This window comes from Protopterus annectens, chromosome 6.part1, assembly GCF_019279795.1.
Source record: "Protopterus annectens isolate FY-2018-M chromosome 6.part1, PAN1.0, whole genome shotgun sequence".
In the NCBI taxonomy this organism is placed as follows: domain Eukaryota; kingdom Metazoa; phylum Chordata; order Ceratodontiformes; family Protopteridae; genus Protopterus; species Protopterus annectens.
In genome coordinates, this window is record NC_056738.1 from 484,393,281 (window position 1) to 484,408,172 (window position 14,892).

General features: G+C 40.5%; 1 protein-coding gene across 2 annotated transcripts in view; it reads left to right on the forward strand.

Annotated features, from left to right (window-relative positions):
• Nucleotides 1–14,892, forward strand: part of ACADL (acyl-CoA dehydrogenase long chain) — a 603,582-nt gene that overhangs the window by 17,434 nt on the left and 571,256 nt on the right. The window lies entirely within an intron of this gene.

A 14,892-nucleotide genomic window follows, 5' to 3' on the forward strand; every position in this document is an offset into this window, starting at 1 on the left:
CACTCTGAAAACTTTTAGTAACCAATAGGGAAGGAGATGGCTGTGGTTATTCAGGATATCTGGAATAATATGTGTCTTGCACCAACATATTAGTAAGTTATCTAAAAGTTAAGCTTTTCTGAACGGTAATTTACCCTGGTCCGAGAAGTAACATCTTGTGTTAGGATGTATGAAGATACATTGTGTGTTGGGTCAACTGTTCTAAAATGTGTGTTGTATTTTCAATGGTTGGAAATATGAGGGTGGTGGAAAGTACACAGTGTGACAGTCAGGCAGTTGGGGCAAGGGGGTCTGGCAGTTGATATTTTCTATGGGCTAGGGTTTGAATCCTTCAGTCTCCATTTGTGTGTTATGCTACTCTCTTAAGCAAGTAATTTAACCAGAGAGTGTTACTGAACTGAGTATGCAAAAGGTCCATGTGGATCAGTGCTGTACCCCAGTTAACAGTTATAAATAAAGAAGTAAAATTGAGTTTAGCATATTCATCAAGATATAAATAAGGATAAAGTAATCAAGTTGGGAGCACTGTCTGAAGAAGTTTTAGCGGGCAGTGCCAGCCATCAAAGAACAGTGGCAGAAGGTAAAACAGTTTTCCTGCTCACTATCCTTGCCCATCTGCTGTGCCAAAGTTTGTGTCAAATTTATGTTCTCTCCCTTGTAATTGTTTTTAGTTTTCTGGTAAATCGGAGGATGCCTAACAACTTGCAGCCCCTAAGAAGGCAGATTTTATAAAATTCCTCAGTCTTACACATTTTTATGTTTTAATCCTAGATCTGAGACTCCAGTGATTTTTGACAAATTCTTCTTTCGCTAGTCATTTGGTAAATACTAATCCCTCCCTCATGATAAGAATGGAAAAGCCTTTGAAAGATTTGGAAAAAAGTATATATCTCTGCTACTGTTATTTTCAGAATTCCTAATTGCCAAGCTCTGATATTAAAGATTTTGCTTGCTTCTTTTGAGAACATGAGGAACATTACAGCCACTTTTTATTCTTCTGAGAAAAAGCTTCTCCAAATACATTCATTGCCTCTGTTTCAAGTAACCTTTCTTTGAACAGTGTGCTTATGACTCAGTTGATGCCTCTTCTAGAGCAGCTGGTACTGGAACTTTTATGAGTATAAATTTGCATGGTTTATTTATCAAAGTTTACCCAAGGATGTTAAAGAAGAAATGTTGAATTATTTTTTTGACAAAGAGGGTGTTTTGGATGATCTACTGCTACAGTATTTAAAGTGTGATGAGAGGGAGGAAGCTAAGAGAACTCAAATTTTTCAACTTTTTTCAAATTTGCTAAAGGTTTCTAAAGAAGCCAAATATCCACACACCTGACAAACCTGTGGCAAGCAGGCATTTGAAAAAAAAAAAAAAAAAAAAACGATTGCAAGGAGGCTCCAAACAGAAATGTGGAGCCTACCAGAAACCAGGGCAATCTTAACAAGTCAGAATATTTCCAAATGGCTCCTGATTTCTTAACCTGGCAAACCGTTGAATCTCTCCCCAAATCTGACTGTCCATTTATCTTTTTGGCAACAGATAGTATCGGACAAAAGGCTTCTGAGGGTGATCCAGCTAGGGTACAGGTAGCAGTGGGAGTCCCTCCTTTTCAGGGAATTTTATCTATCAGACCAAACTTCCTTTTTTCCTGTTGTCATCAGTATTGGATGATTCAGGGGTCAATACAGCCTGTTCCACTTTCTCTCTCTCTCTCTTTTTTTTTTTTTTTTAATTCAAGAATGTTTGTAGTACCAAGGAAAGAAGCTTCATGGATACTAGTCCTATTTCGTTCCTTTCTTGTTCAGTTTGTGAAAGTCCTAAAGTTTAAAGGATGCTCATTGTATTCATGCAGAAGTTTTTTGTTTTTTATTTCTGGATTACACTTCTCTGCATTGCCCTTAGTGTTGTCCACTGCTCTAAGGATATTCAGAAAGTGTCTAGCCCCAGTGGTATCCTATTGTAGACTTTTAGGTATTCACATATTTCACAACAAACTTGCTCAAGGTGTCAGATGTTTCTCACTTGGATCTGTCACAGACTGGTTTTCCAAGAGAAAATTCAAAAGTCTTGTTTTGACTCCTTCCAACAGGAATGCTTTTCTTAGTCGTCTCTTGGATGCCTCCCTTCAAAGATCTTTTCTTCCACCAAAGAAACATATATCTAAGTCTGTTCCTGAGTTTTTCCACTGAATCCAGGATGTCAGCAAGGGGATTTCTCAGGTCACTAAGATTTAAGGCATACTTCTCATGATTCTTCTAGCTAGACACTGCATAAGAATTATTCAGTGGTTTCAAAATTAACAATCTCTGACTTTTAAAATTCCATCTTAGAATTTGTAAAAAGGGAATGACTTTGATGAAAAGACCAGTTGCACCTGAATCCAGGTCTTCCATTTTTTCTTTCAGCTCCAACACATTCTGAAACAACAAATTTGTTTGGGGAGCTGTGTCTATAGGGGTAAAAGTGCAGGGTCTTTCGAACAAAAAAGATTGAGCAAAATGCACAAAAATAGAAGGGGATGGCAGTCATAAAAGCACTGAACTCTTTCATTCAACTGTGGTCCCCATGGCTGCTACAGGTAATTGCAGACAGCACTGTAGTGATGTGGTAAATAAAACAGGAGGGTTCCAGATATTGCCCTCTGTACATATTAACCATGGTAGCCTGGGACGTAGCAGTTCATCACAATCTCACTTTACAGACTTCATTTGTTTAGAGCAAAACATTATGGCAAACAAGCTGAGCCAGCATCAGGACAGAACCTCACAGATGGAAATTGAATCGGAGAGTGTTCTAGGATTTGATACAGCTGTGTGGAACTCCTCGGGTACATCTTTTTGCCTCCATTTATGACAACCAGCTTGCAAATTTCTACTCCAGGACTTCTTGCAAGCAAGCCTGGAAGAACAGAACAGATTCAGTTGTTTTTTTTTATGGGAATGTTCTTGTATGCCTTTCCACTGATAACCATGGCCATTCTGAAGATTCAGATGGACTTTCTAAATATCATTGTGGCGAGTCCCTTCAGGTCCAAGCAGCAATGGTTCTCCCTTCTTTTGGAAATGACCAGGGGCAATTACCACAACTTTCCTTGCAGACTAGACCTAGTCTCACAAGATTGATTGGTTGATACACTACAGCTTGAAACCACTTCAACTAATTGCCTGGGTGATAGTTTTAGTACTGTTTAGGCATTTATTTTCTGGAGGATGTACAGCAGGTATTAAAGGAGGCAAGGAAATATGCTACAAGGTAATCATGGAAAAGTTTTTCCAGTTGATGCCAAAATAAGAACCAAGACTCTCATCTTATTTTCCACAAAGATCATGTTTCTTCAAGAATTAATTCTTCATTTATGACTAAATTGGTATTCAGGTTTACTTTCAGCCATGCCATCCATGTCCTTTCCTCTTTTCCAGAACCTAAAGATGAGGGGAAGAGAATTCATCATACTGTGGATGTTGACAGCTTAATTTGCTGTCTTGACAGAACCAAAAAATCTTTAGAAATTCTAATCAGCCATTCATTTCTTTTGAAGATAATAAAAAAGACCAACTTGTGTCAGAGTAGACAGGTTCTAAATGGTTGTCCTGTGACATTTCTGTTTGTTATTCCCACTATAGCAAATAAATTCCAGGCAGTGTCAAGGCACGTTCTACTAGGACATTGATTTTCGTCAGTCTTTTTTTTTTTTTTGAAAGGGGTGGACTCTAAAAGTTTAGACAGCAACTTGGTCCTCTGTTCATACACTGACAACTAGACTCCTTTTCCTGGTGTAGAGCAAGCTTTACTAAGGCCATTTTCCTGGATCCTCATCCTTTCCCTCCCAGTCTTTATAACCTTTGTGTTCTCATATAGCTAAGGCTACTACAGCAATAATGAACAAAATTCAGTTGTGTACATAAACTTGTCTTGACAGTAGATGTTCGAATCATGCCTGCTGCAGGTAGCCACTTCCTCCCTCCATTCCCCTTTATTTTCTATGTTTTCTGTTGCCAGTGTGTGGTCACTGAATTTTACTTGGTTATGGTTTTTTTTTTTTTTTGTGTCTCTACTCCCACTTTAAGTTGACATGAAAACTCTGAAGGGCTTTGTGCCCAGACCATTGATTTTCTACAGCTTTGCTCAAGTTGTCAGTGGTTTTGGCAAAGAGAAGGTGCATTTAGCTCTAGAAGCTGGCTGGATAGTGCATCTTACATAACTGTACTTTCAGTATAAATCATAATGTAAAATCTGTTCATTTAATGGTAATCAGGGAACTTTTTCATAAGGTAAAAAAAAAAAAAATCAGTTAATTTAGTGTATGCAAGAAGCTTTTCATGTCTGGGAGGGAAGTTTAGAGACAAGAATGGATGGTGTGGGTGCAGGATGGAACACATGCTCTAAGATGCATTTTCAGCATGATTAAACTTGACTTTAGAACAGGTGAAGTCTGTAGGTATAGCTGTCAGGGGCATTTGCCCATATATGGAGTGTAACTTTGGAAAATTATATAGTTGTGTATACTGTTTGTGAGATTAAATGGGTTGGGGTTCAAAATGAAAATGTACATAGTTGTTTTTGAATGATCTTTTTACTGAAATAAAAAGTTTGGGAAAATGTGACATGGGTTCAAATAGCAAAGAGAAGATGCAATTGCATATAGAATCAGCCTGCCATATACTGAAGTGTACATGTAAATTACAACTTGGAAGCATAATTAAAAAAAAAAAAAAAAAAAAAAAAAAACTGATGTAGAATGTATGTCTTTTCAGCTTTTCCCGGTTAGGGGTCACCACAGTGGAACCGGTCTGCTAATGATTGGCAGTATAATCTTTTTTTTTTTTTTTTTTTTTTTTTTTTATGGTTCCGAGTTGCCAGCCCGACACTCTACCTTCAGCGAAGGCACGCCCATTCACGCATGTCTTTCAGAGGCCACTCGTCTGTGGGAAGGACATGCAGACTCCACACAGAAGGCATTCCAGCCGAGAATCGAACAGGAGAACCTCTTGCTGTGAGGCAACAACGCTACTGCTGTACCACCGTGATGTAGAATATGTGAAAGTAATAGTACCTTATCAAAATAACTTCCTTAGGAATCCTATCATGGAATGTGAATGGTGTCGTAGGTATGGACAAAAAGCAGGGAGCATTGAATTATATCAAGAAGTGTAGGGTACAAATAGTAATGTTGCAGGAGAAACCTTCAGAAATGATCATATGAATTTGTTTAAAAAAGGGGGGGGGGGATTTCAAAATGGCTATTTGGTAGAGCGTGAGGGACAAAGTGAAAGGATGATTACAAATGTTGATTGCAAGATGGGCTGCATTAGTGATAAAGGAGGAAAAGAAAGACTATGCTAGATTTGTGGTAAGGGTTTATTGGCAAGGAGGGAGGATTCTATTGGCATGTATTTAAATTCCACGTAAAACTATTAAGGAGCTTAAGAGAATTATGGGAGAGAGAACTAGTTTCCAGCAGGGAGTATTATTTATGGGTGGGGACTGGAATCTGATATTAATACCAAAGATGTATCAGGGGGACTTAGAAGGGAAAATATAACAAAAGAGGGCAAATTTCTAAAGAAATATGTGAAAATATTTGGAATTGAAAATATGAAATTACAGCAGGGACCCAGACATAATTTTCATATAATTCCCCAAGATACAATAACTGGTTTAAACTGGACATAATTTTAGTAGTCGTGTTGCACAACATTTTTCTGTAGCACATGGAGGATCTAGAGAGTGTTTCTTTTTTTTTTTTATAGTGTTTTGGTCCGTCCACATTGCCCAGATGGGTTAACTTTAGGGATGAATTAAATAAACCTGAAAGTAGAATGAAATTTGAGTTATAGGACATTACATCCTAGGGGTATGAATTTGGAAAGTTGATAGTATAAATTTTGTATGTCTAGGAATTTATTTTGTATTTGTATTTAAAGGTATTTATGGGATTATAATTGAATAAGGGTATATATCTTTAAATGATTAATTGGTTAAATATGCACTGGGTTTGTAAAAATTTAACTACAATATGTTTAGTTATTCCTAGAAGGCGAATAAGTCAGTGTGGTTTATATGGCGCGACTGATTACATTTTTTTTCTGTTTTTTATTCAGTATCCTTGGACAAGACAAACGCCACAAGAAAGGAGGTATATCACACTCCTGTAGCCTAGTTCTTATTGTATGTCCCCCATTACAGTAAAATTCCAGAATTCTCCACAGCAGAAATTCTGATCTCATTTCTAAAAATAAATAACTCCAAAAAAACTCTGCATTGCATTTGTCTACATTCCCTCTGGTAATAACATGTCCATCCTGGAAAACGTCCTTGCCTGGATCTCTAGTACTTACATAGCCAAACTGGAAGCAAAGCTGTCTTCACCAAAGACTGGCCTAGACCGTCAAGAGGAGACGGTAAACACTTGCACCGCACCACACTCATCACATAGTCCCTCAAAACCTACACCACCAAAACACACACACACAACCACAAAACACACACCTACATTTGCGGAGGCTCTCAGTACAAATCTGCCCAAACAACAGAGACCTCCAAAGCAGAAATGCAAGCAACCTCCACCCCCCCCCCAACACAACCCAAATGACACACAGCCCACATACTCAAGTGTGCCACTCAGCTACAGCCCATAAGGCATAATGTACCCAACACGCTAGTCATAGGTGACCCTATAGTCAGGCACACTGATGTTCCACTCACCAGGCTAAACAAGGAAAAAGTTACTTTCAGCTGCCTGTCAGATGGCAGGATCCGCCACATAACACACTTACTCAGGTCACTCCACAACAAGTACAAATATGACTCTGTCATTGTCCATGTTGGTGTGAATGACCTGAGACGTACCTCCCCGGACTACATGAAAAGAGACATGGAGGAGCTCTCCGATCTTGTAGCCCAGGCCGGTATGACCCTAGCCCTGAGTAGCATCCTGCCATCACCCAAAATGACACCACAGTATAAGGACAAAATGATTGACTTTAACAATTGGCTAAGCTTCTGGTGGCTAAGCTTCTGGTGTCATTCTAAGGGAATCCAGTATCTGTCTGCCTGGGATGACATGATCGACAGACCACGCTGCTTTGCCAGAGATGGCCTGCACCTGTCGCCCTTGGGATTCCGGACACTGGCAAAGGCTCTTTGCCGCCCCTATAGTGCCTTTTTTAGGCAAGGTTCAAATGACAAATTCACCACTGTTATCAGGTACAAGCAAGCAAAATCTGAGGGTAATGCTACTCAATGCTAGAAGTCTGAACCACAAAATGCACTCACTCGAGGCACTCCTTAAAATGGAGAACATTGACATCTGTGCAGTGACAGAGACCTGGTTCAAAGCTCCAGAGAGCACCCCTGCATTACCAGGCTATAATTCATACCACACCTTTCGGCCACCAAACCCGGACTGAAACACTAAAGGTGGAGGTGTCCATATTCATTAAGGATATCCACACCTCCTAGCTAGTTGCTCAGCATAATGCATCCGAGATTATCCAAGTTCAACTAACTCTGGGAAAACCGCAATCCAGATTGTAGCTTGCTACAGACCCCCCACCATGCCCCAGGATTCCCACTCCTCTTTTCTTGATACACTGGAAAATATTAAGGTACAACCCAACACTCTAATGGGTGATTTCAGCTATCCTACCATTAACTGGGAAAACTACTCATGTACCAACTTTTTTGCTCAACGTTTTCTGGAAATAATCAATTCCAATGCTTTGGATCAACTTATCCACACCCCCACCAGGGGCAGCAATATCCTAGACCTGGTCATCACCCACATGGGTGACCAGTGTTCCACACCAGAGGTCAGCTCCTCGTTGGTCAGATCCGACCACAAGCTAATCACCCTAGACATCCACATCCCGCTCCCACCCCCCATTAGGGAAACACCGTAAAAAAATTCTCCAAAGCCAACTTCACGCTTCTTAAGACAGAAGTGGCAAACTTCACGACGCCCATGCAGATGGACAATAGAGGTACGACTGCTGAATCCTACACAAATGCACTTTATAAGCACTTACACGAGTGCATGGATCGTGCTATCCCTAACGGAACCAAGATGCTATCCTCCAAAAAAAGGAAGCCAATCTGGTGGTCTTCTGCCATAAGCAAACTCTACAACAGAAGAAAGAAACTGTTGCAAAAAAAGAGTAAAATCCCACGAGTGGAGGAACTCCCTGGTCAGCCTCAGTAAGAAGCTGAGATCCCTCATAAAATCCTCCAAAGCTAGTTATGAAAACAAAATTGCCACTGATTCTAAAGACAACCACAAAGCATTCTATAGCTATGTCAAAAATCTCAATCTGCTCTGAGTTACAGCACAATGACACTAAATATACAGAGCCAACTGATATTGCCAACATCTTGGCAGATAGGTTCAGTGCTAACTTTACCCCTTGCCCATCTTTATACCGGAAGAATGTAACGTTCCTGTAATCACAGCTGCACAGGTAAAAACTTCACTCTCCAAAGTCAGGAACACAGCATCCATGGGACCTGACAACATCCCAGGCTGCCTTCTACATGAACTACAGAATGAACTGGCACCCCACCTAAGTACCATGTTTAATCATAGCCTCACCTCAGGCTTTGTGCCTATTGAATGGCGCACAGTGACGGTTATCCTACTCTACAAAGGGGGGGGCCACAACAGACCTTGGGAATTACCGCCCCATTAGCCTGACTAGCCTCGTCTGCAAGGCCATGGAACGTATCATCGTGGAACTCCTAAACAAAGACATTGGAGATCTCCAAACTCAGTACCCCACACACTTTGGGTTTGTAAAAGGCAAATCATCTCTCCTAAACCTGATAGACTTCTTTGAAGTAGTCACCAAAGCCATAGATGAGGGTAAGGTGGTTCACACAGCCTATCTAGATCTCGCCAAGGCATTCGACACCACCCCCACTCTGTAATTATGGACAAACTCACTAAACTAGGTATAAATCCCTATGTCACAAGATGGGTTGCCAACTGGCTTACTGACAGAACCCACATCGTGAAAGTAGCAGACTCCAAATCAGACTTCAGACCCAGTGACAGGTGGAGTACCACAGAGTTCAGTCCTGGGTCCTCTCCTGTGTGGTATCTACTTCACTGAAGCACAGGCTAACACAGAAGGTCTTTGGCTAACTAAAGTCACAGATGACTGCAAACTAGGAGCCATAATTGAAACTCCTAACGATGTGGACATCCTACAAAAGGGCCTCACTGAGACAGATGCCTGGTGTCAAAGACATGGTCTCAAGCTCAATGCCAAAAAGTGCATTGTCATCCCCTTTGGTAAAAACTGTGTACCCATGAACTACCACATAGGCGGTAGTCTACTTAACACCGAAAGTGTGATAAGAGACCTTGGGACACAGGTGGACAGTAGTCTCTCCTTTGATAATCACATCGTCACAGTGGTCAGGAAATCCTTCTACGTGGCACACCTCATCACAAAAGGTTTCTCATCCAGAAAAAGAGGTCATTGTTCCCCTCTACTCATCACTCATTAGACCCATTATAGAGTACAACGCCCCTTTTGGTATGTACCTCACAAGACATCTACAACAACGGGAAAGGCCGCAAAAAATACCTCAAAGGATTATTGGCCTCAAACAGATGCCGTACGCAGAAAGTCTCAAAAAAACTCCAGCTTTACTCTTGTCGCATATCGCCTTCTCAGAGGCGATCTCTGCCTAACATACAAAGCTATGTCAAACCCAGAGCTGTTGGACATGCTCCACTTAAAGAAATCCCAATCCCTCCGAGCTGCACGCTCTAGGGACCTAAACCTTGTCACCACAATAAACGGAACATGCTGGAGGGATAGATTCCTTCCCAGAGACTTCCCATACTCTGGAACAGACTACCTATTTATGTTAAACAGAGCTCCTAATTAGCACTCTTCAAGAAAAATCTTGATGATTGGATGGGTAATAGGAAATTCACCCCGGGGATCACTTCTGTGGTTCTGCTTGACAGGGGCGCAGGAAAATAATTTTCTAGGGTGGCGAAAGCCAGGGTACCTTTTTGGCTAGGCTTGTATAGGCCCTAGGGCCAATAGCCTAGTACCTACCTATGAACCTATAAGAGTGAAACTATTATACAAGGGGACTTAAACAGCAGTTGGTCTAACATCTGCTCAAAATTTCCCTCCTCCAATATTAACTTATTCCACTTTACCCAAATAATTACATCTCCCATCAGATTCAGTAAAAGGAACCTGGAAGGCTCCATCCTAGATTGGATACTGGTAAGTGACCCAAACAAAATCTGCTCAGCAGGCACCATCCCAGATACTCCAAGTGATCATCTCCTAGCTTTTGTTGTCAGAACATCCCCCTCCCTTCAAAAAGAGCATCACTGTAAGCAAATATGAAATTTAGCTAACTTTGGCCATCGGATTTTCATCAACCTACTGAAAAATATAAATTGGAATATCCTAAAAAGCATTCCCCTAGATGAAGCAGTTGACCACTTTAGCATTTTCTTGAAACCCTAAATAACCCCCCCCCCCCTGGAAAAAAGAAGTACATTTAATCATGCCCCTTGGCTGGCAAAATCTACAAAGCAATTAATGCAAAACAACGTACAAAAATCGAAAATCCATCCAACCTACAAAACTGCAGACAACTCCACAACCAAGTCAAAAATCAAATAACCAAAGACAAAAAAAGCATACTACTTAAAAAATTTCTGTACAACAACAGGTATAACTCCAAAAAATTCTGGTCAGCCATTTCATCACTTCTAAACCCTGGCACAAAAGCCAAGCCTACCCCATTTCCTGATAAGTCACCGAGATATAGCCAATCGTTTTAACACCCATTTTATCAGTACTATATTTAACATCACTACCAAGTTCTCCCCAAAACCACTCAGACCCTTTCCCCTCTACTAAAATCCCTTCATGTCCTTCCCTCCTCTCACAACTCCCCCTGCCATGATGTTAATGATACTTTCATCACTCTTGCACCCTCTTTTTCCTTAAAACCCATTCCCACTGCCACCATAAAATGACTGCTCCTCAAACCTGGCTGTAATGTAGCAGATGACCTCCCCATTGAATACCTCCGACTTACTGCATATGGAATTGCTTACCCCATTAGCATACTCATAAATACATCTTTACTTGAATCCTATGTTCCTAATACCTGGAAAGTGACATTTATTCCACCCCTCCACAAAGGAGGTGACCCAACAGATCTCTCCAGTTACCGTCCAGTTGCTATTCCTTCCCACATCTCTAAGATTCTGGAAAAATGTATTTAAATTCAACTTCTTGACTTTCTCACCAACAATCAGATTTTCACCTACATGAATTGGCTTCAGACCAGGTCATAGCATAACGACTTCCTTAATCTACTTCATGGATATAATCAACAGGGCTAGGGGCTCCATCAAATTTGTCTCATCCACATTCTTAGACATTTCAAAAGCTTTTGAAACTGTTTCACACCCTCCTCTTCTAAATCAGCTCTCACAATCTGGAGTTTCCTCCACTTTAGTTTGGAAGCTACCTATCCAACAGGCAACAAGCGGTTAAATGGAATTTCTCCCTCTCTTCTTACCTCCCCAACCCTACTGGTGTTCCCCAGGGCTCTTTATCGGGGACCCTACTATTCAGCATATTCATCAATAATTTACACTTATCACTCACCCATGGCTGTCTTAGTCATTATGCAGATGATTCTACTATTATTTGCTCCACCGAATCCATCTCCAAGCTCTAACATATTGCCCAACTAACATTCTCCTGCATTGAAAACTGGCTCAACAAAAAATCATTGCTACTCAACCCTAACAAAACTGTGTGTTTACTTTTTAGAAAAATCCCCCCTTAAACAAAAAAACAATTTACCATACTCTGTCACAAAACTCCTATTAGTCTCCCACACTAAACTACCAGGGGTTATAATAGATGAACACCTAAAATTTGATTTTCATGTTGGACACATTAAAAAACTCACCATAAATTGGGCCTACTATATATAGACGCAAGCACTATCTTAGCCCTACTAGTAAAATACACTTGCTGTTACTCACCAATTTACTCTCTACCCTAAAATCAAAACTTGAAATTTGTTACAACAAAAGTGTGAGATTTGCTGCTGATGCCTCCTTTTCTAACCATCACTGCACAGCACTGCCCTCTGTTAATTGGCTTGAACTACCACACTGCCTCTAATGGATACACTTAACAGCTCACAAAATAGTATACAAACCCACAGTGTGTCCTGCCCTCTCCTCACTATTCACCAACTACATACCAAAAAGATTACTTAAAGCTGAAAACCACAAAAACAAGGTAAACTTTCCAAAAACCAACGAACAAAAAATGAGAAGCTTCTGGCCAAAAACCACCTCGTAGTAGATGAAACAGTCTTGAAATTTATTCGATACCAACTGCAACTACTATTGCAAATAAAAACACACAAATACAAAGTAAAAGCTTATGTACCATAAAGCACTTTTCGTCAACCTGAATAGGGTGACTTCTTCAAGTCTTCTAAAGCTGAAAACCAACAGCTTCTTCAGATTCACAAACCAAACCTACCAGTTGGCCAACTTCTGTAGTCTTATTATTCTGTAGTCAGATCCTGGAACTCTCTTCCTGTAAACATTAAACCAAAACCTAGCACCTTTTAAAACTTACAAACTTAAAACTTAAAAACTACCTCTCCTCCATATGGAGCTGCAACAGCTCTACTCCATTTGCCACTATCTCCCAACCTCCTCTACCTCCATGACTTCTCTCACCCTTTACTTACTACCTGCTTGACTCCCCTTTCACCTTTTTCTTCTCAATTGCTTCTAATTGCAACATGTTCCTGTGTGCTCTTACTCCTTAACTCTTTTACACATGGAAATCTATCTGCTTTTTTGTAGAAATTACAAATTCCTTGCTATTTCTACTTCCTAGCAACTGCTAATTTCCAGACACAAAATGCATCTACTTAATTTCCCTGTTTTTTCTTTATTCATCTGCTTAAGCCTTATATGTATGTATGTTAGTAAACAAACTCTGGAAGCATCTATGTACGTATGTAAATTGAATCTCTGGAAGTTAACCTGCCTATACAGTTGTTCAAGACTGTTGCATGTACCTGTAACTTCTCCCCTCAGACATTCACTGTAAATGGCTCTTATTTTTGAATGTTTTGTATCTATGTATGTATGTATGTATGTATGTATGCAAATTGAAACTCTGAAAATGAGCCTGACTGTACAATTTAATTTAATTCTTCAAGATTGTTACATGTACTTGGAGCTTTCCTCCCCGGGCCTTCACTGAAAATGGGCTCTTATAGCCCAGTGTGGACTATCCCGTTAATCAAATGCCAATAAGTAAATTAAATAAAATGAATAAATGTATGTGGCACCAGCATGGTCTCTATGGGTTCATAGGTTTGTACAAGGCTAATGACAAGGGCCTTTTTAACTCTAGCTGTGCATCCCAAATCTCTGACAAATTCTGGTACCCTTGATAAGTGAAACATTTACAAGCAGGGGCCTGGGAGATGAACCATTTACAGACTGCCTGTCTCCATTACAGACCTAGATGCCAAACCAGGGATGACTTTCTTGAATTGAGTTAGGGAGGAACTCTGCTTCACATGGATGAGAAGCCTGTTGCTGACGAAGAGGTAGTCTCTGGGATATCTACCTGTCTCTTGAGCAGTACCTGTTTATATCACAGCCAAGGTTTAAGTCTTTAGAATGGGTAAGTCTTTAGAATGGGTAATTCTGTTGCTGTTTGTTTTGCAGATATACAAGAGGTCTATCAGGGTAGAGTCAGGGTAGAGTCTATCAATGCCTTCTATGCCAGGAATAGATCTCCCCTCAACAGCCTGTAGGAGACTGAATACAGGAATAAGGCCTTGAGGTGGTTTGGATAGGACATGTAACTTACACCCTGTATACCTTTTAGTGATGAGCCTGTATGGACATTTCAGTTGTTGGATGTGCCTGTTTAGTTTCATAACAAAGGGGGGATTGTACTCCATGATGGGGCTGATGAATGCTGAATACAGAATACAGTGGAAGAATTACCTCCTTAGACCTAGATGCCATACCTTCGTTTATAAGTTGCACAATAGAGAATGATTTCCTCACTACTGTAGTTGTGTAATGTTCAAAGGGCTAGAGTATTGTCTGTGTGCATCCCAAGTCCCTGCCTACTGGGTCCGCTCTTAGGAGTGTGTTGTAAATACAGTAGTTAACAGGGGTGGATGACTTCCCAAAGAATACTATTATGCATTTCTTGATATTTAGATCTGAAGTAGTTAACTTTCTGCAACCTGTGGGTATTCGGATCCATATCGGATCTGAGCCGGCAACTTTACAAGCATCTGCTCCGAGCTCTAAGCTCCTCCCCTTACCCATAACACACCACCATCTCTTGCCTTCCCTCCGATCTCGTTTGCCGCTTCGTGCATCAGCATCGTCGTGATCTCTGTAGCTCTGAGCTTAGAACTTTATTGTAAGTGCTTTTTTTTTTTTTTGTTGAGAGAGTTTCTAAAACAGTTAGTTCCCTTTTCCTCCCCCTAATGCTTGTTCATTGGTTATGGTGTAGTTAAAAAAAAAAAAAAAAAAGTTTTATAGTTTTGTGAGGTAGTTTTTGTAGTTTTTTGTGTAGGCCCTTCCCTTATAGTTTTGTGAGGTAGTTTTTTGTGTAGGCCCTTCCCTTCCCTTAGTGTGTGCGTGGTCAGGTAGTGTGTTTGGGGTTTCTAGGTGTGGCTGCTATTATTTTGAGATGTCAGAGTAGCCAAAATACATTTAAAAAATGCACAGTGTGTGGCCATAAGCATTCAACAGCGGATGGTCATGTGTGTTTGCTTGGGCGTAGCTCATTTGCCCGCCCAATGCAGTGTTTGTGCAGGATTTAACCCGAGGCCCCT